Raw genomic sequence first — 27,927 nt, forward strand, 5'->3', positions numbered from 1 at the left:
TTCAAGTGTGCATTCCACATAGTCGTCCCATACCAGCTATCACTTTCAAAAGAGGCACAAACTTTGCTTTAGCCTTGTGTGCCATGAAGTGTCTTGCGACTCCATGCGCACGACATAACAAAACCCCTCCACTGAAGGGACAAGGCCTTGCGCCCCCCAGTTCGAAGACCGATTGATGATTGAACATCGTAGCGAAGAGCACCACCCAGACTCATTCGCCGGCGCCTAGGCATTCACTCGCCTAGCCCCGAGTCACCATACTCGGTTGGAATCACCTAAGGTCATTCCTGGGGGAATTAGCCCTAACCCACACGTACCGCCGTGCGTCCAACCGCTACGCGTGGAAAACTCCAAGTCGAGAGGTCCATAACAAAATCTCCAAAGGCAACATCCTCTGATCCGCTGGCACTGCATATCCAACCAACGCTCTACGTTTGAGCCACCACCCAAAGGTGCACTAACACCAATATCGTTGCTTATCACGTGTGGCGCTATCACCGCGCGTCACCGATCAAGCCAACGCATACTGCGCGCTGCTACACTCGATGCGTTTATCACTCAGCAGAGCTCCGCACTACACATGCCTCATTCCGAAGGCTCAGTTCGGGACAGCCTGAGGCCTGTGAAATTATACCTTGGTTCAATGGACAAAAGTCAATGCAACAATTTTTTTTTCAATAGCAGTTTCCTCTTTAGGGGAATTGTTAATCACAACTTCTATATGCAATTCATTGGAATGGAAGGGCAAATGATTTAGGTGGAAAATAGTTTTGTCGATTAATTATCAAGGATGGCGACAATGTCTTCCAGTAGCTCTGATGTCATGTAAGCAATGAAATACTTGCAGAAGTAACAGAGAATTTGTTGCTATTAACTTAAGAACGAGAGTGCAATACAACGTGCATGCATCAAATACAAATGACAGGGCAAAATCAACTTAAATGTCCCCAACAACTAAAAGAATGCATCAAGAGCATAAGAAGTCTCACGATTATACATCTTTGTTTCACCATCTTGTTTTAATTGAAGATATCCACATATCCTGATTGATAGCTATCTTTGCTGAGTATTTATTCCGTGTGCAGATCTTACGTGCAAGCATTGATCTGAGCTTCATGGTCCATCATATTTCCCTCAATACAGCTGGGAAATTGTTGCTCTGGCTGGTGCTAAAAAACTTTTTGTTATGTATCTGCATTTGGTTTAGTTCATTTTACTTCCTTGCGATTGAGGGGCTAAAAGCCTTTGGATGTGATAATATCTAGGAGTATGATATTATTGAAGGGACAATTCATAAGATGCTTTATTTATTGATCTTATAATAGTCTTATTATGTGTATATATAGTGGTGGTCATTGTGCCTTCCTAGAAAACCTTAGTTAGGTTTTCATTGGATCACAGTCTTGGTCTTTTTTAAAAGTGTTCTATCTTGCATCTTGGCAACAACATCTTGTTTTGGGTATATGCAGCCTAGTGTGATGAATAATGTTAAGGTATCAAAATCTATAGAGGTATATTCACTGATTTGTTTTGTCCTAAGTACATTCATGTTCTTATCTATGAGACCCTCAACTTCCTTTTTTTGTATTCCATAAATATTTCTAAGAACTTTGGATTATATGTTAATAGGATGGATATAGTCATATAACTGAATGTGAATTATATGTTATAAGGTAATCTTATGTTTATATGTTGTGACACTTTTGCTAATATTTTTTTACTCTAGATAGGTTGCATATATTTGAGCACACATCTTCCAATTTATGATGATCTAGTTCCTCTAGGGAGTCATTTTTCTTATCAGACTTATCTTACTAATAAACAAGATTCACATTCAACCTAACCTAAATTACTTTTGGTATTATTGCCTAGTCTTGCCACTGGTTTCATTTTATTATGTTTTGTGTGTGATAGAATCAACATTTTTAGCACAGTAATTGTAAGCAGTAGAAGATAAAGATTTATTAACTTTATTTCATGAAATAGGCAAGGTTATGTATGCAGTGGTCTTCAAGACTTCAACCTTGTCATTCATGTAAGTGTCAGTGGTTACTTTATTAGGTTGGATTCTGGAACCTGACTTCCTAGCCCATCTTGATTATGTGGCATGAAAATTAAGTTCTCTTAATAAGGATGTATAGAAGACATCCATCAACAATATGGTGTTGCCCTCATTTATAAATCTGTAGGGCGTCATATTCACTACTCTGCAATAGGCATTGTTGACCATGACTTGGTGTCCATTGGATGTACTTCTTTTGGGTCCGCCAATCTGTATTTGTTTTTTATAATATGACTAGTTAAAACTGCATCTATCCACCATGCTGGGATATCACAATTACTAACAAAACATTTAGACATAACACATTCTAATTCACACTGTTCATCCTTAAATCTATATTGTCATTGTTTTCAGGTCAGGTTTGAGCAATCTCACCCTAAATGCCCTTTTCTATTCCAATTGATGTAACCTTTCTTTGGAGCAGTTTCTTTTGTCTTCTGGAAAGGTTGATGTTTCTTATTGTTAAAGCAGTTATCCTTTTTGCCATGGCTTCAAATATATTTTTTGGTTCCATGATTAATGCTTCAAGATTTGGTTAGCATTTATTTATTAAAATTTCTTTCGTCTGCTCTTGTTCAATAGCAAGAGCAAAATGACTAGGGTTAAATAGAGTTTGATCTTGAAGCCATAATAATCATTTACCAACTTTTAAGAAAATCATTGAAGATGATTGAAATGTATACATAAGTGCAAATGGTACTTTTAGATACTACATGATCTTTCACCATGACCAACATATTATTGACATAGTCTACTGCGTTTGTTTATTTTCGAGTAATTATACTTTTGGAGGACTAGTTGGATGAGTATTTCAGACTTTGTATCGTGTTTCTCGGAAATAATAGCCATGATACTTTTTATTAGTAGGACAATCCTCAGAAATTTTGTCAAAAGTAAGCAACATTGTGATTATTTTAGTTGCATACTTTATTTTTAGCTTCTATATAGATCATTGAAATTTTAAAATATCTGAAATTTCTGAAGAAAATTGCTCTGATATTGAGTTTCCTTGAAACTGTATACAGGACAATTGTTGTTGGTTCTCAAATATTTATTGATGGCAGTAACTTCATTCAAATATTGCAAGTGTCCTGGCATCCTTGTAGCGATACACATTTGGGTGTACTTTCTTTTGACTGTCTTTTTAGGTATGATATGCCCTCTTTTTCCAAATCTATAGAGTGTTAGGTTAGCCTCTTTCTTGTTTTGCCAGTTTATCTTATAATTTGTATTTGACTTTTTCTACAATGGGCCAGCTCTTTTTTGTTCTTTCCAACTAGTTATTTATCGTCTTTCTTTTTTAATCTTTCTCCTTTTGCCTTCTTTTTTTGGTTATAGAACATTCATTAAACAATCATACCATCTCTCCCTCTCTCTAATAATCATGAGTAAACCACACATAGTACATCGAAACAACAGGAAGCCATTGTGTATAACTTTATCAACCTATTCATGCTCTTTTTTCATTGCAAAGACAGAAAAATAACTGAGTTGCTTTATTTATTTTTAATGTTCTTGTGAATCTAGTGGCATTGCTTTGGTGGAGAAGTTAATGAATCTTGTTGAATGGGTGGTCTCTGCACTAGGAAGGTGGTGATTCTGTGGTGCTCCTTAATCATTTATTGTTTCTAATTTGTTCTAGGTGTTTTTCAAGAAGAGAATGGCTTGTGGGATTAGGTCATCGGCGTGAAAATGGTTGGGAGGTTTTCTGTGGAATATTGTTGATTCATTTTTCATTAACATGTGTGGTTCACTGGAATGAAAAAGATCTAGGATTGTGCCTCAGTGAGATAGCCTAGGCAGGTTAGTCTAGGATAAGGTCGGGTGATTCTTGTTACCTTGGGACTTAATTATGAACATCGCTATGCCTTGTTAACTTGATGATCCAAAAACTGAGGAAGATGCCCTCACTGAACTTTTTCTTCATAATGAGTTCCTCTGTTTTCTCTCTTTTTTAAACCTTTTTGCTTATATTGGCTCACTTGAATTATGCTTATTTTTTCTCTAGGTGAATGTAGATGTGGTTATTTCGCTTATGCTTTTCATTTCTCTTGGTAGGCTATTTGATTTATCTGCTGATTTGGAGAGGCCAGAGCAAGAATTCTATTTACAAGCAATGATGCAATGTAGCAAGAACACCTTGTCCAGATGTCGGGTGGCCTTTTCTTTTGGGGGTGAACATCTATGGGACAGATTTGCTGTGAGTATGGCTCCAAGTAGGATCCTTCTACTGATGTAAATGGCATCGATACTAACTATAAATTAGGACCTCTTGTAAAACCCATAATTTTTTAGCATTATTAATAAATAAAGAACTCATTTTTTTATCTTTAAATTAGAAATGTGTTTCTAGCTTTTGAATTTCATTTATTGATATATTACATGTTCATTTGTTTATTCAAGCCAATCAGGGTATTATTTGCATTTATAGAACTATTTTGGACTATAAATTACTATTTATATATATATATTATATTTAAATATATTTTTGATGGAGTTTATAAATTATTGGAGTATATTTGTGTGTTATGTGGCTCTTGGTAATGGTTTATAGGGTAATTTGCTATTTTTGGCTAATCTTGTTATAATTGACATTTTTTTTGAGTTTTTGGCATTTGCGATTACATACGAAGGGTTCGTTGTATTGCTTGGGTAGCGGTCTTTGCGAACTTCGAAATCCATCGATATTTTGAGTATCGATTAATTGTTCTTCACACTATTAAAGTAAGATACCTTAACTAAACTTATAGAGAACATGTTTAGGCACTATTTGTGTAAGCATGATGGTGTTGCACTGAATATCTAAATGAATTGCAAATACAAGTTATGCTCACACACTTCACTTAGTTGTGGATATATAGGACTCTTGTGATTGTAGTTCGGAGATCATGCTTGTCATGATTGTAGTTAGCGAAATATGGAGTGTGTTTATTGCAGGTACACCTGTGTGTGGGTTTGAATGTCTGTGCACTTATGAATGTATAATATGTACGCAATGTGTGCCATCATACTTTGGTTTGTGCATACTATGCTGCTTTGTGTGTTTGTATGAATTTGATACATGGTGCACATATAATTACTATGAATGTGTGTAAGTCGTGTTCGATGCATACTGCGAATTAGTGTTATCAAAAACGCGCCTTGAGGTGCAAAAGGCTTGCCTCGCCTTGAAGCGCGACCCTCTGTGCCTCAAGGCGCAAGCTTGAGGCGCAATATTTTCTTTTTTTACAACAAGATTTCTGAGACATATATTAGATTACTATGAGTTTAATACTTCCACTTCCATCAAGAATCAAGAAATCTATTTCCCTGGGATGGAGACGGGGGAGTCGTCTGAGGAGAGAGAGAGAGAGAGAGAGAGAGAGAGAGAGAGATATTTTCGGATGGGCACCCAGATACAGGGGACCCAAGGAACAAGGAAGGCGAGAGGTATGCATCTCTCTCTCTCTCTCTCTGGCGATTTTAAATGATTTTTGGTAAATTTCTGCATCTCAGCTAAAGCTTTTCGGAGAGTATGATTTTATCATCCTAATGATGATTCATGGAAGATAATAAGGATTTCTTTGTGTTGAAACTCTAATGTTTGGCTCTCCGATGAGATGCCTTTTGAATGTCTGACAAATGTGGCGTAGAAGGAATAACTGACAACTTTTTAACATAAAAAGCCCGTTTCAGGGTTGATTAGATCGTTTTCTTGCATACGAGATTTTCGTGATTTTTTTTATCATCATCGTCATTAGTTGTGCAGCAATAGGTTTCTGAGGAAGAAAACCTTTTTCAAATGGGGATATTAGCCCAGGATAGGGCTTCATATTCTCTTATTTTCCCTTTCCCTATTGCTCGAACAATGAAAAGAAGAATTTTCCTTTGTGGGTTGTAGGTTTTTTAGACCTGAAATTTGATTTTCGGCTTCTTTAGGAAAACAAAGAGAGCAGAAAGCATGTTTCCATATGCTTCTTCTAAGCAGCAACAATATGTGGCCGGTGTTGTGAATAGATGAACTTTTGGGATTTTTGAGATTCTATATTAACGGGAACCCCTTCGTTTTGGCGTTCTAATGCCGTTTGCATCTATGGGACGTGTTCCTTTGTCACAAGTAACTCACTTTTTGAACCTTGTTTAATTGTTTATTTACGATTAAATTTTTGCTCTTCATAAAAGCAAGTAGTTTACGAAGGACGCTCTTCTTTTTTTATTAGGTGTTGGTTCAATATGCTTTTTATCGTTTCAAACACAAAAATGGTATCGTAATATACAAAGCTTAGTGACTTTTCATCACCACGACCACCACCGTCTGCTAATTTTTCTCGTATGTTAATCTCATATTTTTTAGAATAATCTCATATATTTTAACTTTTGTAGGTTAATCTCATATATTTTCCAGTTATTTCAGTTATGTAATAAGTTTCTTAGTATATTTTAACTTTTTTTGGTTAATCTCATATATTTTCCAATTATATAATCAATTTTTAGTTACCTTTATATGTTAATCTCATATTTTTTAGTACTTATTTGAGATTTTCTATTTCTTATTGGTTGTTATTTCATCAATAAAGCATTTCTTTATTTATTTGTATTTTTAGATATTTTTTATAATTTTTTTAAAGTTTTCAAATTTTTTTTGAGGCTTACGCTTTACGCCTCGAGGCTTATGCCTCACCTCGGTTTTTGGTGGAGCGCCTCGCTACGCCTCCACGCTTTTCATAACACTGTTGCGAATGTTATAAATTGTTTTGAACTTGTATGTCTTGTTTGCTTGAGAAATATATGCGTATGATGTACGGTGGGATGATCAATGAGATTGTGACCTACCTTTATATAATTATATCTAAGGTGATATATTGATTTATGTGGTGAAAAATGCATATGACTTTTATCATGTGTGCAAATCTCGAACTATGTACGAGTTATGTATGTTGAGGTTTAGTTGTTTCGTATATTGAAATGTGCATGTTCACGTATGCATGCATAGAACTCATGTTTTATTTATGCATGCTTCAAGGTTCAATTTACGAAATGCAATATTTTTTGTGGCGATGATATGGTGCATAGGATAATATGCTTATGTATGATATGATTTAAATGCTATGTGATATAAAATTATGAAGGCATGCGATAAATGTTTAAGTTCAATAGTGAACTATGATTCATAGAACCTTATTGGTTAAATGTGTGATTTTATGATTTAAGTGCCATATAAAGTGATGTATGATGTGATGTATATTGATTGTATACATGCTTGTGTCGCGTTGGTAGCTATCGACCCTGAGAGTGGTCAATTGTTTTGATGCATGTATCACAATAGTTTTCATTAGATATGGTACCGTTGAGGAACTGTTCTCAAAGGATTCTCTATGAGGGTGTGCATGACCAGATCAGGTAATTCAGCTAGAGCGATAAGTCTCTGTGAGGAAATGCATTGTCCAAGAGCGGGTAGCTCGCGAAGACAGTATATTCTTGTGAGAAAGTGCATTGTCCAAAACCAGGTAGATCATCCGTCTAAAGCGGTAACTCCTTGTAAGGTTGTACATTTCCATGACCAGGTGATCCAACATGGATCTTGTAAATCTTTATTATGATTAAACAAAATATTATAATGAATTGTGATGATCTTCTGAGTTGATTGAGATAGCTAGTTATGAATCTATAGATTTGACTTTTCTGTTATAACATGATTATATGCTGAACTCAGACGTGAGAATCAGATCTTTATTGATTTTAAATCTTGATATGAGGTTATGATTGTAATGCTTATGTTAGCGTATAGGAGACACGCCTACAAATAACTAGTTTTGACTTATTAGGTGAATGATACATCACGCATACATAGTTTCATTGCAAATGATTGCATTATGATTGTCTGAGTAAATATATATCACACTTATGTATCATGATTGATGTGTATCATGAATATCTAACTAAATTACTTAGAATGTATGTGTGTGTGTTTCACGCTGGAATGGTCAAATGTGATTTGAGTTATTGTTTATAAGAATTATGAATGCATATGAAAATGATACAATGATCTGAATGTCTTATATATATATATGCGATGACTTGTATGACTTGAATGCATATAAATTATGCTTTATTGAGTGAGTTATTGTTGAATAGAATATTAAGTGATGAAATGCTTTATGTTCGAATGCTTGAAATGAATGATTCATACGACATTGTTCTTTTGTCTATCACCTGACGATTGATGAATAATATATCATGTTTTTACCTTTAAATGCTTGATATGTTTTCTTTAAGTTTGAGTTTGGGTTGTTTTACTAGACTTTAGCGAGTCTGACCCCGTTTTATGGGGGATAGATAATGCAGGTAAAATATAATGAGTAGTTGGAGCAAAGGGCTGGTTGAGCTGCATCCTTGAGGGTTTACTCTTACCTTGCGATCTTGGTATTTATGATATTTTTGTTTTAAGTACTTGATAATGTAGAGACTGAAGTGTTGTTTTTATACTCTGATTTGAAATTGTAGAAGGGAGCAGCCACCTGTGTATATATATATATATATATATATATATATATAGAGAGAGAGAGAGAGAGAGAGAGAGAGAGAGACGGCTGCACAGAAAACTAAATCACGTCGCATTAGATTAGGGCTTCTCTCTATATTAAATAGAGAGAGGCAAAAAGAAAAAATTACATCTAAGTCCTTATGAGAACAAAATTTAAGAAAACCTCTAATATAAGAGAACTTAACCTAAAACCACCTATTCTCAACACTCCCCCTCAAGCTGGAGCATAGATATCAATCATGCTCAGCTTGTCACAACATTTTGAGAAATTTGGCCTAGCAAGAGGCTTTGTAAACATATCTGCAACTTGGTCTTCCGACTTTAGGTATTTGGTAGTGATATGACCAACTTGAATCATATCTCTTACATAGTGGCAATCAACCTCAATGTGCTTTGTTCTCTCATGAAAGACAAGATTGTTTGCTATATATGTTGCCGCTTTGTTATCACACATCATGGTTATTGGAGAGGAAACCTTCACCTGGAGATCATGAAGAACAGTGCGAACCCATATCAATTCAGCAGCTGTTTGGGCCATAGCCCGATATTATGATTCTGCACTCGACCTGGAAACCACATTTTGTTTCTTACTTCTCCATGAAATCAAGTTGTTTCCCAAAAACACATAGAATCCTGTGGTAGACTTTCTATCTATTACAGATCCAGCATAGTCAGCATCAGAATAGGCTACAATCTCCAGAGTTCCACCTTTTCTGAACAATAACCCCTTTCCAGGAGAGGATTTTGGATATTTGAGAATCATTATGGCTGCATTCCAGTGTACCTCAGTTGGTTTGTCCATAAACTGGCTAACTTTGCTTACTGCTAAAGCAATATCCGGCCTGGTCACAGTTACATATAATAACTTCCCTACTAGGGAGCGATAGCTTTTGCTATCAACTGGTTTTGACCCTTCTTCAAACAACTGAACTTTATGGTCCATGGAAATATTTGTTGGTTTAGCTCCCAACATACCCGTTTCCTTTAATAAGTCAAGAACATACTTCCGTTGAGACAAAACCATTCCTTTACGGCTTCTAGCAACTTCTATACCCAGAAAATACCTGAGTGAACCAAGGTCTTTTGTAACAAAGTGTTTTTGAAGATGAGCCTTTGTGGCTTCAATAGCTTTCACATCATCTCCTGTAAGAATGATGTCATCCACATATACCACCATAACAACTATGCCAGAGCTAGTTTTCTTTATAAAAAGTGTATGATCTGCTGTTGATCTATTAAAGTCAAAGCTTGACATCACTTCAAACAACTTTTGAAACCATGCACGAGGACTTTGTTTCAAGCCATAAATCGCCTTTCTCAATCTATACACCTTCTGACACTCCCCCTCAACCTCGAATCCTGTAGGTTGTTGCATGTAAACGGTCTCAGATAGATCCCCATATAGAAATGCATTTTTCACATCTAATTGGCACAAGCTCCAACCATGCTGAACAGCTACTGAGAGAACAAGACGGATGGTACCCATCCGTGCAACAGGAGAAAAAGTTTCAAAGAAGTCAATTCCATATGTCTGAGTATACCCTTTCGCGACTAATCTGGCCTTGTACCTTTCAATAGAACCATCAGATTTGTACTTTATTGTATATACCCATTTACATCCAACAATGTTAGCATTTGCTGGGGAATCAACTAGATCCCATGTATGCTGAGATACTAAAACTGTCATTTCTTCTTGCATAGCCCACTTTCAGCGAGTATCAAGTTTTGCCTGTTGATAGTTCAGAGGAATAGTTTCAGCAGATAAGGCTAAAATAAAAGACTTCATCTGATGTCCAATTCTGGCATGGGAGACAAAATGAGATATGGGATATAAGGTGCATTGTCTTGTCCCCTTTCGTAGAGCAATAGGCCTGTTATCATCATCCTGAAGATCACGATTGTCAGTAGAACTTACCTCAGGAGAAGAAGAAGATGAAGGCTCTTGCGGAAGTGGAGCTCTACGCACATATACCAATGGAGGATTATTAAATCTGGAAGAAGATGAAGTTTGGTTCAGTAATAAGGGCATAGATTCCAAAAGAAAAGGAGGTATAGGTAATGGAAAAGACTCAGCTGGATCAACCTGCAGCGGGGAACCGGAAATAGAGTAATATGGAGAGGATTCCAGGAAAGATGCATCCGCACTGACATACTCTCGGCGAGAAATAGGATCATAACATCGATAGCCCTTTTTGATTTTTTGGATAACCGATAAATATGCATTTTGTAGCTTGAGCAGCTAATTTATCACGGTCAGGGTCAAGTTTGTGTACAAAACAAACACATCCAAATATTTTTTGTGATAAAGAAAAAAGTGGAGCATTAGGTTTTAGGATATGTAATGGAATTTGATCACCCACAGAAGACGAAGGCATGCGGTTGATCAGATAGCAAGCAGTGGTAATCACATCACCCCAGTATAACGCAGGAACATTGGATTGAATCATAATGGTCCTGGCAACATCAAGGAGGTACCGATGTTTTCGCTCAACCACCCCATTTTGTTGAGATGAATAGGCACAGGAAGTTTGGGGTTGGATGCCATGATCTTGGTAAAATTGTAACAGACCTTTTGATTTAAACTCGAGAGCATTATCAGTGCGAACAATCTTGACAATAGATTCAAACTGAGTTTTTATTTCAAGAATGAGGGATTTGATAATACTTGGAACATCAGATCGTTCTTTTATTAAAAATACCCATGACAACTTAGAGAAATCATCAACAATAACAAGATAATAACGACACTGAGTCCTAGTAGGAATCTTACTAGGACCCCATACATCTGCATGAAGAAGTTCAAAAACTTTATTACTAGACTGACTCTGACTCGAAGGGAACGAACTTCGATGATGCTTGCCCAACTGACATGCTTCACACTGAAATGATGTGGTGGAAGGAATCTGAGGAAAGACCGACCGAAGCTTTGACAATGAAGGATGACCAAGACGATGATGCCACTGAACAAGACTGAATGTATGTTCCACTGCAGCATGAACAGTACCCATTGGATGATGTAGGTAGTAAATTCCATTTTCTTCATAGCCTCCACCAATCTTCTTCCCCGTCAGCAAATCCTGAAAATGACAACCCATTGGATCAAATATTACTCTACAGTTTTGTTCTTTTATAAGGTAGCTAACAGAGAGTAAACTTTGAGGAAAGTTTAGAGCATGAAGAGCATTTTTCAACTCTAATGAGGAGGATATAGAAATATTTCTCTGACCAACAACCGGGGAGGAGCTCCCATCGGCTAAGGAGACTCCAAGCTGAGCCTTAATATCCTTTAGATCTGAAAAAACACGTGAATTTCCACACAAATGTCTGGATGCACCAGAGTCAATAACCCACTTACTATTAGTCGGATGAAGATGATTTCCGGTTGAATATGCAACACCAGCTACAGGAGGAGTGGAACTCAAAGGTCGAAGAGCTATCAGCTCATCATATTCCGCACGACTAAGGGTGATACTACTTTCATTTTCAGCGATATTCTTTTGTACATTTGTTGCCTCGATAGTAGTCACATTTGCTTTAGGAGTATATGGCTTTGATGAAGAAGAGGTTGGCCGACCATGCTTATCCCAGCAACGATCTTCTAAATGTCCAGATTTTCCACAGAATGTACATTGAAGCTTTCCTCTGCCTCCCATACCACGTCCACGTCCTCTGATATTCTGAATATTTCCACGCCCATAACTAGATGGGACAACAAGAGCAGATGACTGAGTCACAGGCTGAGATTGTGGCAGAGAGATCGCAAGTCTACTCAGACGATTGTAAGCATCAGCAAGAATGGGAACATCTACATCTGATCCAGTCAACATTTGAACTTTTGCAATAGAAAAATCTGAAGAAAGACCTGTAAGGAAACGAGCAACCATGGTTTATTCTTGATGATCCTTTTGCTTCGAGCAACAAAGAGGCCTGTGAGCATTAAGTCTTTCAAACGCAGCTTTGACAGAGGCATAGTACTGGGCCAAGGTCTGATCTCCCTGTTGCAAATTATATATTTCTTGTTCGACTTGCAGGATACGACTCACATTCGTTTCTTGTGAGTATGTATCACGAAGATTGTCCCACATCAGTTTGGCTGTATTATAGTAGATCAATCCATCTGCAATATGGGGTTCGACACTATTCATGATCCATGACATAACTATGTCATTATCTTCATCCCAAGTAACATATTTTCCCAATTTCTCAGTGGGTTCGCCTTCCAACAAAATGTGTTTTCGACGATGTCCAGATACCGACATCATAAAAGTTCTGGACCACCTGACATAGTTGGTTTCATTCAACCTTACGGAAGAGCCATACGAGAAGGGGTTGGCAAAAGCCTTATACTCCCCAATCTGTTCCATTTTAGAATCACATTTCGAATTTTCAGCCATACTGCTCGCTAGAACAACAAGTATTCAAGTAGAATTTTCCAACACTGTAAGGAATCAGCCCTGCTATTTCCAAAAAAGAAAACAGGCCACAACCAGCAGGTAATCACTCCTGCTGCTTTCCCGACAAAGGGATAGCTGAAATTAACACAGCACGAAACAAAACTCGACATAACAGGGAGTCACGACCATTGCTGCACCCAAACACACCACGACCAACAATAATATTCAGTTGCAACACAGATGAACACGACAACTGCTGTTCCCCAAACATATAAAGCATAACGGCCAATAAGTCTTCAGAAGACAATAAAATAGATCAATCATATCTCGATCACACGCAGCAAACACAGAAAAAAAATTTCCAGAATCACGGCAGTCACACAATCAGCACAGAAAACATGACAATCTCGGTTGGCACACAGTATCACAGAAACTTGCTGCGTGACCCAAACAGCAGGAACAACCAACAGCTCACGGCTGGCACGCAGCAGCACAGAAGCCTACTGCGTGACCCAAACAGCAGGAACAACAGGAACAATAGGAACAACAGGAACTAGTCAATCATGGCACGTCAATCACGGCAGACACGCACCAGCAGGAACTCGTCAATCTCCAGAGAATCACGACAGGAGATGACAAAAAAAAACCCCACGAAGAGCGAAAAAAAAAAACAGATTCAAAAGAAATGGTTACGGCTCCAGGAAATCACGACAGGAGCTCCATCCTTAGATCTGACGACAGATCTGGGTAACATCCCAGATCTGTTATCAAATCTTCCACACTAGTGCAACAACAAACCTGATTTTCACGCAGTCTGAATTTTTTTTTCGTTGGTGAAGATCAGTCCTCTTCGTGATCATGCTCCCGAGATCGAGGGCTCTGATACCATGTAGAAGGGAGCAACCACCTGTGTATAGAGAGAGAGAGAGAGAGAGAGAGAGAGAGAGAGAGACGACTACACAGAAAACTAAATCACGTCGCATTAGATTATGGCTTCTCTCTATATTAAATAGAGAGAGGCAAAAAGGAAAAATTACATCTAAGTCCTTATGAGAACAAAATTTCAGAAAACCTCTAATATAAGAGAACTTAACCTAAAACTACCTATTCTCAACAGAAATGAAATTAAAACTCTTTATATTTCAGTCTTATATTGGACGTGGTTTGAGATGTGTATATCCCGTACATTTTGATTTGATTGTTATCTTTAGTGTAACCTCGCCCAAAGTCTTAACCATTTTTTTTAAATTGTTTCCGCATTATAAGATCTGATTTACTTATACTTATCAAAAAAAAAATTGGCCTCGAAATTTTAAAATTCGAACAATAATTAAGGTTAAAGTTTTAGGGGCGTTACACCTTTCTTATTAAAATCATCAACCATGATGCTTCTGCTGTCATTTACTCTAGCATTGTTAATAGGATTAACACTGGTCTGATACTTTTACTTCCAATGAGGATGGCTTAATGTTGTTTTGTCAAGGTGACATGAAAAGTAGCTGGGGTTAGGATCTTAATCTTAAGGGGCTAAACTTAGGTGCTACAAATCTTGATTCAAGAGCATACACTTTAAAAATGTTGGAAGGTTCATTTTTGTATAAGGGACTTTGCATTCAGAGAGAAGCTTATGCAGCCATGTGAGAAAATTGTCTCTCACCTTGCAGATTTGCTTTGTGCAGGTCTTTTTTCTGTTTAGTGATGGTTCAATTTATGTTCTCTGCCCAGTTGTTCCTTTCGGGAGGTAATTACGTTGCTCTGAGGAGTTTATGCTTATCCTATGTAGTGTTACTCGTACATGCTTGAATACACAACTGTATTCCAATCACTTATTGACTTTTTCTTTTTTTATATGGTAGCATCTACAGTTGGGCATCCATTCAGGAAATCTACAAGGATGCCCATCTGTTTGGGTTGAAATCATCCAATTCCAAAGCTGTTAATAATGCTAGTCTTGCCATTAATTGGTTGGAGTCGACCTTTCCTGAGTTGGCTAATAAATCATTGGAAGGAGGTGTCGTAAAAGCACATCCTTATGCTCCAATAGAAACTTCTCTTTCACTACAGGTATCCTTGATTTATTTATATGTTGTTCCTGGCTTGTGCAATGTGCTCCATGTGTGCATGTAATGCTAGTTGCAGTGGTATGATATTTTGATCCATGAATATTGAATCATGTTTTGGTATTTAGCTGGATATTATTTACCATTGTGCATGTGCATGTGCATGTGTTTGTGTTTGTACTTGTGTGGTAATGATAGGGTGCTTTAAGCAAGTACTCCCTTATCTTTGCTGTTGGATTTGTTGACATCCAATGGCTATGGGTTTTAAAGTATTTTCACCCCCAAAACTGCCCTCAGTTGTTTTTGAAAGAGACTGAAGTTTTAACAAATTTCAAATGCCCAAACTGTGCTATTTCAGACCCAACACCCCCACCTCCCTTACTAAGATTGCCAATACTCGATTTGGGTTTTTTACAAAATAGACAGTAAATAAACACGTCATTTTTACTCAGATAATAATCGTAAATTTCTGAGACCTTTATTTGGCACATTTTTGAAAACTTTTTATTTCAAAAAATCTCAAATCCCATAAATTTTCAATGCTTGTATTTGGTCTCTGAACCAACCAAGTAAATATTTGTCGGCTTTTCTTTTCTTTTTTTTTGAAAATTTGTGGGTATTTTTTGTATTTTTATCTCTTCAAAAATCCTATGCAGTAAAAAAAAAAACTGGCGGCAGGGACTTTTTACACTCTTTTCTTTGAACAAATAAAAATGTTCTTAGTTGCATGATAGTTTTTTATCATTAAAGATGATCTTGCAATATCTGGGCTTGACTTTGCTCACTGACAAGTAATCTAATCTACCATATTCCAGGTTTAGAATATGGCTTTCAAAAATATCAATATGGCTTCCAGGGTAGTAGAGTTCAAATGTGACAAATCACATAAGACTGTTCCTATGGAGGACTTGATATTATCAATGCTTAGTGTCTGACCCACGTTGTTCACGTGGGAATGATCACTTCAGAAAGATTAGAGAACAGAAGGAAATATGGGACAGGGACCGAACCAGAGGTCTATTATTTTTTCATGGCCAATGTCATTGGGCAGCATCATGAGTTGACTCAGCAATATGTGAATAAAAGAGGCATCTCAATAGTGAATAGATACTGTCCCCTATTCGCTGAGGAAATGTCTTTTCACTTCTTTTGGCCCTGTTACTTCTGTGGATTCATGTTCTCTTTTGCTTGGCTAGATTGGAGATTATCTTGGGAAAGGGTCAAACCTATTAGATGGATTATTTTATTAAACATGGCAGCTAATGAAGATTGGATTTGGCAAGTCAAATGGAAGTGATGGTATGCTTTGGAGTGGTGGCACATATGGCTTGAAGGGAACAAACTGGCTGTGGGTTCGTTCATAACCTTATACAATGAGATTTGTCTTGCTCTTGTTAAGTTGGACTGCAGGGTTTGAATTACACGAATCTTGTGTTTCTTGTTTGTTTTCCTATTTGTGTTGGGGATGCCTCTTCTTGTATTAGAAAAATAAGAAAAAAGAAAAAATAGAAAACTACAGCAGCTAAACTGATAGAATTGCATGAATGGTGTTCTGTACTTTTCTTTTATAAATGGCCTTGTGCCAAATTTTATTATTATATACTCTACTTAACTTTATTCTCTTAATTTTGTTAGTTTCATGATTTAAGATACAGAAACTGAGAAAACAAAAATCTGCAGGGTCCACTTTGCAAATTATGTCCTGATGAAGAAAATGAACACAGTGATGGTGGGCAACAAGCAGGACGTGGACAAGCATTGGCTTTTCCTTGTAATTGTTAAAATGTAAAACTGTACATATATGTATATATAATAATATTATATTATTATATATATATATAAATACATTTTTTAATTTCTTTCTTTTCTGTATTTTTTTTCCTTTATTTTTATTTTTTGTCTTTATGTCATCTAGTTCAGTTTGAACTAGAATGACTGTTGCTAGTCAAGTCCTGTCCAGACTTGACTAGCAATAGAGCTGTTGGACTGACACAGTCCAACAGCTCTTAATAGAGCTGTTGGACTGACACATTCCAACAGCTCTAAATAGAGCTGTTGGACTGTGCCCAACAGCTCTATTGAGTCCTCTTTCAGCTGTGTATATAAAGGGGTGCAGCCCCTCTTGTATTTTACTCCAATGCTTCTTAAGCAATTGGTTTTTCATATCAATAAAGAATACATTTTTATTTTTATTTTGTTTCCAGTTATACCCTTTTTAAGGGTTATGCTTTAGTGTCATTCTTGACACTTGCTCTTGTTAATCAAAGCTCGTGTTTCGAAGATCCCCATTTCATTTCATGGTATCAGAGCCGCGGAAGTACTAAATCTTGAGGAAAAGCTGCCTCGGTTTCCGTGCCCGTTTGCAAAAGTGTTCGCCACTTGAAGAGAAGTGTTTTATCACTTCATTGGAAAAGATTTCACATCTTGTTGTATTGTTTTTTTTTTCTTTCTTTCTCATTTTCCTTCTTGTTTCTCTTCTATCCCTATTCTTTCTCTCCTTGTAATCGATGGATGACAATGATAAAGTCACCATCATGCCTATGAAACTAAGCGATACGAACTATGTAACATGGGCTTCAATCATGAAGCACCATATATGGGGAAAAGGCTTATGGGGGATTGTGGATGGTTCCGATTCGGAACCTAAGCTATCTCTTACTAAAAAGGAGGGAGATAAAGACGTCCCTCTATCGGAAGAAGAGAAAATCAAGGCTATTGCCTCATACGAGAAGAAATGGAAAGAATGGAGAATATCTCATGCGAAGATAATGTCATGGCTTATCAATAGCGTTGACATTAAAAAATGCTAAGTCTTGCCAAATTTGATCATGCCGATAAGGCATGGGAATACCTTAAGAATATGTATTCCCTTAAAGATATTGCACACGTGTGCAACCTCCAAGAAAAAGTTCGAATGATGACACAAGGAGACAAAACTATTCGTGAATATTACAATGGGTTGTCCGAACTTTGGGAAGAACTTTCCCTTTTAGAACCAAAGTGGCATTGTGCCGAAGACATCGAGCTTCGTCAGAAACAACTCGATGTTGAACATTTTTACCAGTTTATCACTGGATTAAGGCCGGAATTTGAAACCACTAAATCGACCCTACTTCACCGGGGAAAAATTCCTTCTATTATTGAAACTATTGAAGAGTTAACAATGGAAGAAAATCGTCTCCGGAAAGGTTCTTCAAAAATTGAAGATGATTCCGTTTTAGCCGTGTCTAGACCAGGGAATCATGTTCGATCATATAGGCCTCCTCACTTTAACCGACAAAATGGTGACTATGATAAGAAGAAAGTTATTTGTCATCACTGTCATGAACCGGGACACTACAGGCCACAATGTCCCAAACTTAAGGAGCTGAGAGAAAAAAGAGCTGCAATTGCTGGATCGGAGCCTAAAGATCAGGATGCACCAGTTTCCCTGACCCAACTAATGGAGATCCTTCAGCCTCTCATCAAAGGTGCCTCTTCCTCATCTGAAGCTTCAACCGGCGCAGCAACCTCATCTTTTTCTGATTTAGGTAAAATTTCTTGGCTTCTTGACTCTGGTGCATCTTTTCATATGACCCCAAATAATCAAAGTCTATCCAAATGTGTTAAAAATAAAACAAGTGTGTCAAAGGTCTTTACTGCTGATGGGACTTCTCTTGAAATAGAAGGAATAGGAGATTTTGAAAAAATTTATAAAACAAAAAATTTTTTTATTCCAGAAATTAGACATGTTCCCAAATTAAATTTAAATCTTTTATCTGTATCTCAAATTTCTGATTATGGGTGTAATATTTCTTTTTCTTCTCATGGTTGTTGGGTACAGGATCGCCAGTCAGGCAAGCTGATTGGGGAAGGCCATAGAGAAGGAGGACTCTATTACATGGATTTTTTGGAAATGCCGAAGAAAGCTTTTTGTTATAATATTCAAAAAATAGAGTTGGAACTGTGGCATAAGAGACTTGGTCACCCACATATAGCCAAAATCCAACATTTTTCAAATCTAGGGAAATTTTGTAACTCTGAATCATTTGATTGTAAAGATTGTATTCTCGGCAAAATGAAAAGATTACCATTTCAGAACAGAACCTTTTTCTCTTCAAGACCACTTGAATTAATACACTCGGATGTTTGGGGTCATGCACCAGTAATTTCTAAAGGAGGATTTGTTTACTATGTTATTTTTGTCGATGATTTCTCCCGACATACGTGGATGTACTTTCTCAAACATAAGTCTGAAGTATTTTCATACTTTCAAACTTTTCATAATATGGTTAAAAACAAATTTCAAAATGATATTACTATTTTTCGCACAGATTCAGGGGGAGAGTTTTTATCCACAGATTTTCAAAATTATCTTAAATTGCATGGCATCACACATCAAAGATCTTGTCCTTATACACCTCAACAAAATGGACTGGCAGAACGAAAACATCGCCATATTATAGAAACCACTAGAACTTTATTAATAGCAAATCAAGTCCCTAAAGACTTTTGGGCAGAAGCTGCCTTAACTGCCACCTATCTCATTAATAGGATGTCATCTTCTTCGTTACAAAATATCACTCCCATTGAAAAACTTATGAACATTTCTCCAGACTACTCTAGATTAAGAATATTTGGGTGCAAATGTTTCATATTTACTGACAAAAATGATAAACTTTCCTCTCGTGCGATTCCCTGTGCCTTTTTAGGATATGCTGAAAACCAGAAAGGTTATAGATGTTTTGACTTCAAAAATAATAAACTATATGTGTCTAGAAATGTTTCCTTTCTTGAAAAGGAGAGCTTCTTTGATTTTAGAAAATTAAAAGACGTCACTGAGTACTCCTTTTTGCTAGATCTAACATCAACATCTGATGAATATGACCTTGATTGTAACTTTGATGATGATCCAAGAATTATTGATCTTAATGTTGAAAATGAAGAAGTTCATAGAGATACTAGTATTCAATATTCCAGGCGACAAGAGTCTAATACTCCATGTGCACTTGAGAAATATTCTAACATTCCAACTAGACAATCATCCCGAATCTCGAGGCCTCCAGAAAAGTTTGTATCATACGAGTCTTTCTCACCCACATATAGGGCAGTTATTGCATTAATTCACTCATATGAAGAACCATCCACATATTTTCAAGCAAAAAATGATATCAAATGGATATAAGCCATGAAAGTTGAATTAGATGCACTTGAAAAGGCTTCTACATGGAATATTCAAGATCTTCCTCCAGGGAAGAAAACTATAGGATGTCGATGGGTTTATAAAATTAAAACCAAGAGTGATGGTACTCTTGAAAGATATAAAGCCCGTTTAGTAGCCAAAGGTTATGCCCAAGAATATGGGATTGATTATGAAGAAACCTTTGCTCCGGTGGCTCGTATGACTACTGTCCGAACCTTAATTGCCTTAGCTTCTATAAAAAAATGGTCTATTTTTCAAATGGATGTCAAAAATGCTTTTTTAAATGGAAAGCTAGTTGAAGAAGTATATATGGAACCCCCTCCTGGTCTAAGTATTCTTAAGGGTAAAGTCCTTCGCTTAGAAAAAGCTCTTTATGGACTTAAACAAGCACCAAAAGCTTGGTATGATAGGTTTAGTCGTATTATGATTGATATTGGTTTTCAATTCTGTTTAACTGACACTGCTTTGTTTATTAAGAATTCTGATGCAGGGATCATTGTGCTTCTTCTCTATGTGGATGATATGATCATCACCGGAAGCGATAAACAGGGAGTTGAAACAATCAAAACACTTCTTAAATCTCATTTTGAAATGACTGATTTGGGCTTGTTGAGATATTTTTTAGGCATTGAAGTTGCTTATTCTCCTAGAGGATATTTATTATCTCAGACTAAATTTGCTTTTGATATTGTTTTCAGGTCTGGTATTACTGATGATAAGAAAGTTGACACTCCAGAAGTTGTTAATGTTAAAATGAAGATTGATGATGAAGAACTTCTTGCAGACCCTACTCCTTACAGACAGCTTGTCGGGGCACTTTCCTATCTATCCATTACCAGACCAGATATAACACATGCTGTTCATACAGCAAGTCAATTTCAACATGCTCCTACTTCTGTTCATATGGGAGCAGTCATGCGTATTATCAGATACATCAAGTCCTCTCTTTCACGAGGACTTTTCTTATCTTCCTCCTCTTCTCTTGATTTAATTGCATATACTGATGCTGATTGGGGAGGTGATCCCAATAACAGACACTCAACCACTGGCTTTTGTGTCTTTTTAGGGGAATCATTAATCTCGTGGAGGTGTAAAAAGCAGCAGAAGGTATCTCTCTCATCCACCGAAGCTGAATACAGAGCCATGGCAACCACGACCATGGAAGTAGTTTGGCTCCGACGACTGCTTGCTGACATGGGAGTTGAAGCAACAAAGGCTTCACAAATGTGTTGTGACAACAAAAGTGCGATCTACATTGCCAGTAACAGAACATTCCACGAACGCACCAAACACATCGAAATGGATTGTCACTACGTCAGAGAGGAATATCTACACGGGATAATTGATCTGCCATATGTCACTTCAGAATATCAGTTAGCAGACCTCTTTACAAAGCCTCTCGCTGCTCCCCGATTTCACTTTCTCTTAGACAAACTTTCGCTCATTGTACCGTAAGTTTGAGGGGGAGTGTTAAAATGTAAAACTGTACATATATGTATATATAATAATATTATATTATTATATATATATATAAATACATTTTTAAATTTCTTTCTTTTCTGTATTTTTTTTCCTTTATTTTTATTTTTTGTCTTTATGTCATCTAGTTCAGTTTGAACTAGAATGACTGTTGCTAGTCAAGTCCTGTCCAGACTTGACTAGCAATAGAGCTGTTGGACTGACACATTCCAACAGCTCTAAATAGAGCTGTTGGACTGTGCCCAACAGCTCTATTGAGTCCTCTTTCAGCTGTGTATATAAAGGGGTGCAGCCCCTCTTGTATTTTACTCCAATGCTTCTTAAGCAATTGGTTTTTCATATCAATAAAGAATACATTTTTATTTTTATTTTGTTTCCAGTTATACCCTTTTTAAGGGTTATGCTTTAGTGTCATTCTTGACACTTGCTCTTGTTAATCAAAGCTCGTGTTTCGAAGATCCCCATTTCATTTCAGTAATTCAATCCTTAAAGATACAATTGTATCAAATGCCTGGAGCAGTGGTCTGCTACAAATTGATGCCCTTGCAGATGAACTGCAACCAGTCTGGAACTATGGTAGCTCTCCTCGTTTGCGAGTTGATGCATTTGGTTGTGTTATAGGAGTTGCTATGATTTGTGAGCAAGACTTACAAGAATCTGAAAATGGGAAAATCTATCAACTAATTTAGACAGTTGATGCAGCTTGGATGGGATACCCACCTCTATTTAGACTGGCTCTCTTGGACTTGTCATTGATGGCAAACATAATAAATGAATCCCCTCTGTTGCTGGTTGGTGATCCTCTCATTCTTGAGAGAATATATTGTGTTCATGGTGGTGGCATAGACTCCATAATGCTGCATTTTCTTCCATTTTCTGTTCAGGTTTCTAGCAAGGATGGCATTGCGAGAGCTCCTTCTGTAACTCCTGTTATAGGTACATGTTCTAATGAAACCTGCAGTTCATCTGGTTTTCTTGGCTTTCTTGCACTGGCAGATGAATTTGGTAACTCATGGATTTTAAGTTTGACCTCGTCCTTTGAATGCTTTGTAATAAAGGCAATGGGTATGGATTTGGTGGAGCCCCTTCTTGAAGGGGACAGAAATTTAGAAGAGTTTGCTGGTCATGAACAGTCGTCAGAAACGGGTCCTTATGAGCAAAGAGCTTCTTAAGGGTCCCAAGGATGTCCCAATACCTGTGGTCTCTGCAAGTTTGCGCTCTTTACCTGCCGATTCTATTGAAGGACGTGCGGCTCTTCATTATTTCAAGCTCATTCATGAAAAGTATGTGGAGTATGCCCATAAGGTAACTTGTAGCATTGTACGTGCATGTGTGCACACAGGCTCATTAATGCCAGTAGGAAAGAAAATTTAATGGTTTTCTCTCAATTTTCTTTCTTTTTAATGTTAATTTAATTTCCTTCTGTAATCAGGTTTATAACTCCGCCTGTGTAGTTATACACTGCCGGTCCCAAGCCCGGATAAAGGAGGAGGGTTGCGGTAGGCCTGTGACAGCCAGCATAAAAACTTTGTCATATCCTATGAAAATGAACCAATATGAGAATTTCGTTGGGGCGTTCCCTACTGAGCGACGCGCTGTACTCTCTAGGCCCGGAGGCAGTGATAAATGTGCAAGGGTTGCTAGGTCGTCGCCCAGAAGCGACGCGTCACACCGGCGCCCGGGTGTGGTGTCAAATAGGCAAGGGTTCCCTCACTTTGTTGGACGGGTGGGGGTAAAGAAGTTAGTCCAAGACCATAAAATTAGGTTAGCCACTTGGAACATAGGGTCTTTAACTGGTAAGTTGGTAGAGTTAGTAGATGTTATGTGTAGGAGAAAGATTGATATTTTATGTCTTCAAGAGACCAAATGGGTAGGTGAGAAAGCTAAAGTGATAGAACCTTGGGGATATAAGATTTGGTATACAGGAATAAATAGGAATAGGAATGGAGTAGGGATTGTTATGAGTCGTCAGTTTATAGATAATGTAGTTGAGGTCCGTAGGAAGGGTGATAGAATTTTACTTATTAAATTAGTATTAGGTACGGATATTATTAATATTATTAGTGTTTATGCACCTCAAGTAGGTTTAGATGATTCCATTAAGCATCAATTTTGGGAAGATTTAGATGGAGTAGTACAAGAGACATCTTATGGAGAAAAGCTTTTCATCGGCGGTGACCTTAATGGACATGTAGGCATTAGTAGGGATGGATTTGAGAATATCCATGGAGGCTATGGTATAGGAGAAAGAAATGAAAGTGGAGAAAGGATTTTAGATTTTTGTTTGTCCTATGATATGATCTTAGCAAACACTTGGTTTAGGAAGAGGGAGTCTCACCTAGTAACATTTAAAAGTGGGGTTAATACGAGTCAAATAGATTTTTTCCTACTTAGAAAGAGAGATAGGGGTTGTTGCATCGATTGTAAGGTTATACCAGGAGAAAGTGTAGCTACACAACATAGAGTCTTAATTTTAGATCTTAGAATTAGACAATGCCGCAAAAGGGATAGACATAGGATAGATCCTAGAATTAAGTGGTGGGCACTGAAAGGAGCTAAACAAGGAATGTTTGTAGAGCAGGTAGTTAAGGAAGTTGATTGGTGTCTCGAGGAGGATTCAGAATCAATGTGGAATAAGATAGCGGGTGGTATGAGAAAAGTAGCTAAGGAGGTATTGGGTGAGTCTAAAGGCGGTGCACCACTAGGTAAGGATACATCATGGTGGAACGAGGATGTCAAATTAGCTATTAAGGTTAAAAGAGAGTGTTATAGAAATCTAAGTAAGAGTCGTGATAATGAGAATTTGGAGAAGTATATGATAGCAAAGAAGGAAGCTAAAAAAGTTGTTCGAAACGCGAGGGCTAAGGTATATAAGGAGGTTTATGACAAGTTGGATACCAAAGAAGGCGAGAAGGATATTTATAGGCTTGCAAAGATGAGAGATAGGAAATCGAAGGATTTGGGTATGGTTAGATGTATCAAAGATGAAACGCAAAGGGTTTTAGTCAAAGATGAGGAGATTAAGGAAAGATGGAAAGATTATTTTGATAAGCTATTTAATGATAGTCATGCTCAAGATCTTGGAGACTTCTCCATTCCTTTTCATGAGATAAATCGTGACTTCATGCGCAAGATTCAAAAGAAAGAAATTGCAGAGGCTTTGAAGAAAATGAAATCAAGAAGGGCAGTTGGCCCAGATGGTATACCTATCGAGGCTTGGAAATGCTTGGGAGAGAAAGGTTTAGAATGGTTGACAAATCTTTTTAACTTGATTTGGCGAACAAATAAGATGCCTAATGAGTGGAGGAAGAGTACTTTGGTGCCTTTATATAAGAATAAGGGTGATATACAAGATTGCACAAACTATCGTGGTATAAAACTCATGAGTCATACTATGAAACTTTGGGAGAGGGTGATTGAGTCTAGGTTGAGGAAGGTTGTCATGATATCGGAGAATCAATTTGGTTTTATGCCTGGAAGATCAACTATGGAAGCTATACATCTTCTTAGACAACTTATTGAAAGATATAGAAAGAGGAACAAAGATTTGCATATGGTTTTTATTGATTTAGAGAAGGCATACGATAGAGTACCTAGGGACGTTCTCTGGTGGACAATGATGAAGAAAGGTGTTTCTCTCAAGTACATTAGTATAATTAAAGATATGTATGAAGGAGTAGTAACCAATGTCCGCACTTGTGGAGGGGTGACAACCAATTTTCCGATAACGGTTGGGTTACATCAAGGATCTGCTTTAAGCCCTTTCCTATTTGCGATAGTGATGGATGAGCTTACGAGATCAATCCAAGAAAATGTACCGTGGTGTATGTTGTTTGCTGATGATATTGTTTTGATTGATGAGTCTAGAACTGGGGTTAATGCTAAGTTAGAATTATGGAGACAGACATTGGAAGCTAGAGGTTTTAAGTTGAGTAAGAGTAAGACTGAATATATGGAATGTCGGTTTAGTAAGCAACGAAGTAGTGATGGGAGTGTAGTGAAGCTTGGTGAGCAAGATATACCGGTGAATGATTATTTCAAATATTTGGGATCCATCATTCAAAAGTATGGAGAAATTGATGGAGATGTAAATCATAGGATAAAGGTTGGGTGGATGAAATGGAAAAGTGCTACTGGAGTGCTGTGCGATCGTAGAATGCCATTGCGGTTGAAGGGAAAGTTTTATAGGACGACTATTAGACCCGCTTTACTATATGGTACGGAATGTTGGGCTGCCAAGAGACATCATATTCAAAAAATGAGTGTAGCTGAGATGCGGATGCTTAGATGGATGTGTGGAAATACAATAAAAGATAAGATTCGGAACGAAGAGATACGTAAGAAGGTAGGTGTTGCACCAATTGAAAATAAGATGCGAGAGAATCGTTTACGGTGGTTTGGACATATTCGGCGAAGGCCTAATGATGCTCCAGTTAGAAGGTTGGAGAAATGGGAAAATATATTAGTTAAAAGAGGTCGGGGTAGGCCTAGGAAGACTTGGATGGAGATGATAGGAAAGGATATGAATGCTTTGAACCTCACCGAGGACATGGCGTTGGATAGAAATGATTGGAGGAAAAGGATTCATGTGGAAGACCCAAAATGAATTTCTTTTTTGGTTCATATCGCTGACCCCAATTGTTTTGGGATGAAGGCGTAGTTGTTGTTGTTGTTGTTGTTGTAATCAGGTTTATGTGGCACTGAAATATCATGGTGTTTACCTGAAGAAGATCACAGATGAGCTGAGGACATGGTTAAGAGAGGTCCAGCAGAGGCTTGTGAACATTGAGGAGAATCATTCCCACTTCCAAAATCAGTTAAAAGAGGCAGCTGGAGGTTCGATTACAGAGATTCCGAAGCTTGCCTGGAGTCATGCGGAAGCCACTTACAAGAGCTGAGCTTGAATTCAAGGCTGAGCTCGGTAATGTCTTGGGTGAACTACTATTTTTTGGAAAAAAAAACTACCTTTAGGGCGTGTTTGACACCTGGGGGAAAGTTCCGGTGGGGAAACTTCCCCCTCTTTTTCAGTGGGGCCCACATGCCCCAGCAAACACAGAAGAAAGTCTCCCCACGTTTTGGGCCCCAAAAATAGGGGAGAAAAAGTCGCAAGCTACCCCTCGTGACTTTTTCCCCGGGGAAGTTCTCCTTGGGCGTCAAACACGCCCTTATTCTCCACAATTGTGAAACTTGGTTTTGAAAGTCTGTAACTGTTAACTTTCTATCGATGATATCGTTCTGCAGAGAGGTTTACTGTCCAAGAATTGGATGAGTTGTGATCATCATTTGAAGCCCTGGAAGCTGGACTTAGATGATACCTTCAGCCCTCACAAACTAATGTGGCATATTCGTCAAGACAAGCCCCGGGGAGGAGAAAAGTTCATGTGCTAGATGCTCAAGTTTCGCAACTGAAATTATTAGTTGAAAAGCTTTCACAGGTTAACATTGAGAATTCAAAGAAGGTCAAACTCATAGAAAGTGAATTGCAGAAACGGGAGGGTCAAGAACAGATTTAATAGTGGTGGAATCTACACTATTGAGTCAGGTGTATCTTTCGAGGTTAAAATTGTTGTTCATGTGCCCTTCCATCAGAATGTGAAAAGAATCGACTGAGTTACGCCATTCCTTATTACGTCATGCCAGTAAGAGTGGGCAGATACCTCTGGTTTCTCACTGACTTTATCAAGCTTGTTGATTCTTCCAGTTGTACCACCTGAAGCAGATGTCCCCGTCCAAGGAATGGGTATTTAAAGCAGGATGGTTAAAGTAAACTGATAAATACACCGAGTTTGTTGTTCTTTTCCTTGTGAGAATGGGGAACCTGACCCGTTTGCATGCATGGTTGTGAAAAATATGCGCATCACACGATGCTGTAGGACTAAGCTCTCATACAGCATTCAAATTCTTACAAGTGCACTGAAGAACATTAGATCCCTTGACATTCCCTTTCAGCAAACTAGATCTGGCCACTAAAATTCTCTTGCTTCAAGTGTTGGTAGTATTATTAAATGTATCCTTGCAACATGTGCTATGGGTTTTAAGGTTCTACTGGGAAATTGTTTGCAAATATGACCAGACTTCAAGTGGTCTGAGATGTTTGGCTCTGTCACGAACTTACTATTATGACAAGTGGCACACCCTCTAAATAAGTTATGGAAGACGCCAATTTTTTCTGGAAAAACAAGGTTGAATGGCATGGAAAAAAAAAGATGAACCCCATCTGTGATTTT

General features: G+C 37.6%; 1 pseudogene across 1 annotated transcript; it reads left to right on the plus strand.

Moving 5' to 3' along the window:
- The first annotated feature begins 790 nt into the window (after window positions 1-790).
- LOC149821523 (nuclear pore complex protein NUP88-like) lies at window positions 791-27,761 on the plus strand (annotated as a pseudogene). The gene is made up of 9 exons (XR_016426387.1): window positions 791-825; window positions 3,088-3,210; window positions 4,121-4,262; window positions 14,659-14,720; window positions 14,836-15,102; window positions 22,158-23,056; window positions 26,389-26,463; window positions 26,549-26,626; window positions 27,022-27,761. The product of XR_016426387.1 is annotated as a nuclear pore complex protein NUP88-like (transcript).
- Window positions 27,762-27,927: the final 166 nt, after the last annotated feature.

Source organism: Nuphar pumila, chromosome 12 (assembly GCF_984573655.1).
Source record: "Nuphar pumila chromosome 12, dmNupPumi1.hap1.1, whole genome shotgun sequence".
Classification (NCBI taxonomy): domain Eukaryota; kingdom Viridiplantae; phylum Streptophyta; class Magnoliopsida; order Nymphaeales; family Nymphaeaceae; genus Nuphar; species Nuphar pumila.